At 37.6% G+C, this 6113-nt stretch overlaps 1 protein-coding gene and 1 long non-coding RNA gene across 3 annotated transcripts in view; one reads left to right on the plus strand and one right to left on the minus strand.

The window, feature by feature from the left end:
* Window positions 1–729: 729 nt before the first annotated feature.
* The window catches only part of LOC111088673, a 19650-nt gene continuing 14266 nt past the window's right edge, over window positions 730–6113 (plus strand). Inside the window, exon 1 of one of the 2 annotated variants that reach the window (XR_002613125.1) lies at window positions 730–1369. This is a non-coding gene — a long non-coding RNA (uncharacterized LOC111088673). The remainder of the gene's footprint in view (window positions 1370–6113) is intronic. The other variant, XR_002613124.1, reaches the window with a different exon arrangement.
* Window positions 3090–6113, minus strand: part of LOC106470772 (rab11 family-interacting protein 1-like) — a 42972-nt gene continuing 39948 nt past the window's right edge. Inside the window, exon 12 of the mRNA XM_022399406.1 lies at window positions 3090–3726. The gene's annotated coding sequence lies outside the window, so the exon portion shown is untranslated. The remainder of the gene's footprint in view (window positions 3727–6113) is intronic.

A 6113-nucleotide genomic window follows, 5' to 3' on the forward strand; every position in this document is an offset into this window, starting at 1 on the left:
GGCAACAGGCAGTTAAGGTTATTATATTTTAACCCTTTTAAAAATCAGACTGTTTCTTGTATATTTTAAGGAGTGCTTATGTAAACGACAAATGCTTCCAGCCTGGTGCTTAGGGTGTTCGACTCGTAATCTGAGGGTTGCAGGTTTGAATCCCCGTCACCGAAAATGTTTGCCCCTTTCAGCCATGGGAGCATTATAATGTTATAGTCAATCCCACTATTCGTTGGTAAAAGAGTAGCCCAAGAATTGGCGGTGGGTGGTGTTGACTAGCTGCTTTCTCCATAGTCTATTACAGCTAAACTAAGGACGGCAGATAGCCCTCGTGTGGCTTTGCGCAAAACTCAAAACAAACAAACTAGGCATTGCTGCCAGTGACAATAACATTGAATAGCGCCATCTTTTGTCCAAACATATCCCTTGTAACATTAAAACATGCAAGTGGATGTACTTCCGATAGCGTAGATGCAAACAACTTTCTACAAATCCTGTTTATTTTTGTCTAACCCTATTTAACGTTTATCTTCGAGAAGAATACTATAGCTTCTTAACTGTCGTGGACAGAGGTTCTGGTCCAAACTTCGATAGTGCTCGTAGGTGTAATATTTGACTTTTTGTACGCATTTCTAAGGTTAAAATTTCAAAACAGATTTATCAGCTTATATTTTATAATTGGTAAATATTATGTGAACACGTGTTCTATTGAGAACTCTCGCCTTATTTCAAGGTCAGCCAAAATGTCCACAGTGCCCCACAATTAGCCCTTGAAGTAGGTCATCCATTCCCTGACCCCATAACTTGTTTACGTTCGTTCTGTAAATATAAGGGATTAACTGAACCAAGAAACAAACCTGTTCATGACGTGGAGAAATGAGAACGTGTGAAAGTTACGACAAAAAGCAAATTAGACTTGCATTTTTCAAGGTAATTTGGTCTTCGTATCCATGTTTGTGCAGAGCGACGAGTACAAAAAGTCGACATGTTGGCGTAGAAGTATGTTTTGCACGTCTTTGAAAGGCCTCTGATCTGAGGAAAGCTGCGTTATTTTACCGTGACGAAATATATGAAACGTACAATTAGGCTTAAAAGCTTATTTGCAGCGTCAACTTTAAATTATTTGAATTTCTCTCAAAATACTCTCTTAAATTCATTTAACTGTTCATCAAAATTAGATTTTCTGTTTTAACGAAAACAACTAGCCTCAGTACTTGTCCCTGCACAAATTATTACGTCAGAAGTTGTCGAGAGAAGGGAAGGGCCGTACGCCAGTCTGACTCGAAGGACGCAGAGGGGCTATACAGTCTAGATTTATGATGATGACTTATGACCCCAGGAAAAAATACGAAGCCGAAAGTGCCTTCCGATCGGCCCCGTAAGACCCTTATATTTAATTTCTTATTTTCGTTACGAAATAAATATTCAACGAGTTTGTATTATTATTTTCTTTAGGTGTAGCCATCATCATCATCTTGTGTTGTATAATATCTTTCCGTTCTGTAATAAAACTTAACAGAAATACAATTGTCATGAATCCAGCTGGATTCCACAGTACTGTCTGGATCTGGAATTGTGGTAACAGTTTTATACAAGTGCCTCTGGATTTAGTTTACCACATAAGGTCAGTTAGCTGTAAATGTCAAGGTTAACACGAGATTCACGTCAACAACTTGCAGCGAGTTAGGTGGACTTCTCACATTCGTCAAGTAAGTACTTTGCACACTTATCAATGTAAACACATGTAAATACTAGGTCTGCAATGAAATTAATCGGGGACCGTCTCAACAGTACCTAGCCTGCTCTAATCGAATAATGGGGTCTGCTTGTCACTTTTATAACGCCAACTACGGCGTGATTATTATTATCTTTTTTTTTGCGGTAGTGGGACGCGTACCACGGATCTACAGTCCAGCTCACCAATCACTGGGCCGCATTGAGTTATCTGTTCTCTTTCCACTGTGTGGAATCGGACCCCGGATTTAACGCTGCAAATCAGTAAACTTATCGTTGACCCATTACTTAGCCGAAGGTAACGTTTACGAAATGTGATAAGAGGAAAACTATTGTAAAAAAAAAGGTTTCTTGTAAAATATTATTTTATACTGTACATGCTTCTTTAGGTGAGAATAAAATATTTTAAATAAATAAAATTTCTTTTGACTGTAAGATGCTATTTTCACGAGATTACAAGATCGTGCGTGAGAAGTTTAAAGGTTTCATTCCGAGTTGTTTGGAGGTTACGAAGATAACCTTATGATAACATTATTTTAAAGCCTGTACGTACTCTGGTTTAATTGATTAGCTTCAGTGTATTTAGGTTTATATCTTTAGAATTAAACACACGTTATCTAGTGTTCTGATAGAACAACCTGTCTAAACTAGAACAACGGCGATTATACAAAAAAAAACGTAACAAAAGCATACTTTGCCTGCCATAATGTGATAAACGTAACCTGTCTGACACTGTTCACCTGGTGAAAGATATCGTAAACAGTTGACGAAATGTTAAAATGTGGATGAAACTTGGGAAAGAAAAGCGATTTAGTGTTTTTTTTTGTGCCCTAAAACTTAGCTGTAGATACGGGAAGTTTCCCGATCTTGGGAGACTGGGAAAAAGAAGAACCCACTATCGGTGTTTTGTGTAAGCCGGGCACGTGACTTTTCAAACAAGAAAATTGGGTGTTTAATAACAGCCTCTTTCGCTTCATCATTTACAGCTAACCTACTATTTATGGTTTGTGTGACATCACCGTTCAAGTGACTTTCGAAATCATTATGTAACAAGAAAATCCATATCTGTTGAATGACAGTGTATTTCATTTCACGTTTTACGTTAGGCCTAGATAGCTTATGCTGCTCACGTGTTAGAAAATCACAATTGAGAGGAGAATATTCCTTCAAGTCCATTTTTTTATGTTTTTTCACTGCCGGTAGAGGTCCCGACAGTAACCAATAAATTTAAAGTGAAAAAAAGTGACTACGTGAAAATGTAAAAAGATAATTGTATTTTACACATTAAAAAAATACTGCATTTTACATATTTTGACAAGAAATTGTTTAATTTTCCCCCCTTGCATTATTATTGTACCATTTTTTTCAGTGCTATTATCATCAGAGATATTACCACTGGTGTCGTTTTCACTGGAATTCGATTTTGACAATGGGTGATGAAGCAGCATCTTGTCACATTGATGTCGACTGGTAATGTGACAGCATCTTGTCACGTTGATGTTGACTGGTGATGGGACATCATCTTGTTAAGTTGGTGTCGACTGGTGATGTGACATCTTGTCAAGTTGATGTCGACTGGTGATGGGACATCATCTTGTCAAGTTGATGTCGACTGGTGATGGGACATCATCTTGTCAAGTTGATGTCGACTGGTGATGTGACAGCATCTTGTCACGTTGATGTCGACTGGTGATGGGACATCATCTTGTCAAGTTGATGTCGACTGGTGATGTGACAGCATCTTGCCACGTTGACGTGGACTGGTGATGGGACAGCATCTTGACACGTTGACGTGGACTGGTGATGGAACATCATCTTGTCATGTTGATGTCAACTGGTTGATGGGACAGCATCTCCACGTTGACGTGGACTGGTGATGGAACATCATCTTGTCATGTTGATGTCAACTGGTTGATGGGACAGCATCTTGACACGTTGACTGGTGATGGAACATCATCTTGTCATGTTGATGCCAACTGGTGATGGGGTACGTCTTGATAACTAATACGATTAACTTTATAGATAAGTTGATGTACATAAAACAAGATAATGCAGACAGTACTACTATAAAATATAAGGTACTGTCGTAGTTTCAGCCATATACTTACTCTGCACACATTAATACTATCATACGTGAATCACGTGACATAACTGGTGGAGATCTATACAAACCAGCATAATTTACAGTTTTCAAATACCTATGATACAACAGATATTGCTACTGTATGTCAGCTAACCAGGAGGCTAGGACATCTTATATAATGGTTTAAATTACCCAATTCGAAAAATCATTGGTATGTTGTGGAAATGACTCAATCATTTATTTCATAAACAACAATTTTTTTTCCTCTCGGTGAGTCATAACATTACCAAATAATGCTTCGGTTGAGACGCCCTCTATTTGCACTTACCTGTTTGTGTTAGTAGTTCAACTGATCTGGTTCATTTATCATTATCACGTCACCTTCATCATGTCACTAGGCGCGTGCTCATTTAATTTTACTCAAAAAATTTAGGTGTGTTATTGAAATACAAGTTTGAAAAATGTAGGTGATACCTCGGATTTTGTCATGGCATCACACTTATCACAAGAATACCTGTGAGGGGATATTTGTATAATAAATTATATTTCTTTCATTCTCTCTGTGTGAAAATGTTCTTGGCAAGTGTATAAGACATCTTATTTTGTTGTCTATATTGAAATGATTTTGGAGCTCCACTTCGTCATTGAAATACTTGTCGCCACGTCCTATCATGCTCTGTCTGACGACTGTATAACCTGGCAATCGCTCTGCAGCGTATTTCCATTGTAAAAAGCTCCATCATAAGGCTATTATGTCCCACCCACATCATTCCTCAATGCTGTTTTGCCATAAGCCATCTAGTGTAGGAGAACAACAGTTTCCCAATACTTGTTTCAAAAGTTTGATCGCACAAAAACCTGTATTAACTGCTACTTGGCTGGTACGTCTTTATATGTAATAGTATGAATACCTGTTTCATTCTCCAGATGTTCGAGGTATGCGATGGGTGAACGGGAGGTAAAACCAGAAACCTTATCATGGTGAATCCCTACCTTGCGCACGTGGTAGCCTTTTGGCACTATTATTGGTGTCTGTTACAAGACGTCATACTTTGCTTATTAAGGTTTGGGTGCGACCTATTGCAAGTCTCTTTATGGATGGTCCTGAACCCCAAGTTGCTCCATATTACTTTGTTTTTAAATGTCATTAAGTACAAGAGATATCCCCAACTGGGAATTTATAATTCCCCGATCGTTATAAGGACAGTTTCAGACAACAACTTTACCGGACGTACATACATCGTACTTCGTTGTCATGGTTACATGATCGCTACAAACTTACATTTATTTCATAGTTTGGTTGAAACTGAATGCAGAACTTCTGGAACTGTTGACACGATAACAATTATGGTTAGAAAATTAGATACAATAATACAAATAGGTAATTATAAATGTGACCATAACGACCTTACATTCAGTTAATGAAACATATAGTGTTATCAGAGTTCATATTCAACACGTACGTATATATATAGACATACACACATTGGTTTATTCACACGTCCACACCTACTACACTGCTACTTGTGGGCCAGCGACAAGTGTCCCAGCTTACATCGCTAAAATGCGGGTTTCGATACCTACTGTGGGCACAGCACAGATAATCCATTGTGTAATTTTGTGCTGAATAACAAACATACTTACGGTTTACTTAGGCCTACATTTGTTACTAATTTAAGAAACTACCTTATGATTCTGGCGACACTTATGCACACCTACATTTGTATAATCGTTCTTTTTACTGGAGATCTCTTCTTGTACAGAATGTACACATATTTCCATGTGCTGCTATATAGTTAACTTTTTGATGGGTAAGTTTTGTTTGCTGTCCATATCACGACTGGTTAAAGTACCTGTTGACCTTGAGCGGGTTTGGAAGAGAAACAATAAGTTTAATTATCTTTTTAGTATTCAGAGAACGTGATTGGTTGGGGATAGCGATTTAGCGAATCTGATTGGTTGGCGTTAAAGGAGGGTATTGACTTCATGCGGTTTAATAGACCGAAATGTAACATAAGAGACACGTGAAACTTCCAGCCAGGTGTGTGTGTGTGTGTGTGTGTGTGTGTAAGACTACAAGTTGCCAAGACCACAGCATGTTTTAGGCGTAAAAAATATATCATGATAGAGGTTAAAGTCCTCTAGTGTTTTTTATTGTTTCAACAGTAACATTTGTCTTAGCGTATTTTACGTTCATTGTATAATATTTGATAAATAAATATTATTACAAACATATTACTGTTTCAAAAAAATATATTAAATTTAAAAAAAATCTGCTATACGATTCTACACAGTCCAGTGTTTT

This window comes from Limulus polyphemus, unplaced genomic scaffold (assembly GCF_000517525.1).
Source record: "Limulus polyphemus unplaced genomic scaffold, Limulus_polyphemus-2.1.2 Scaffold4210, whole genome shotgun sequence".
Lineage (NCBI taxonomy): Eukaryota > Metazoa > Arthropoda > Merostomata > Xiphosura > Limulidae > Limulus > Limulus polyphemus.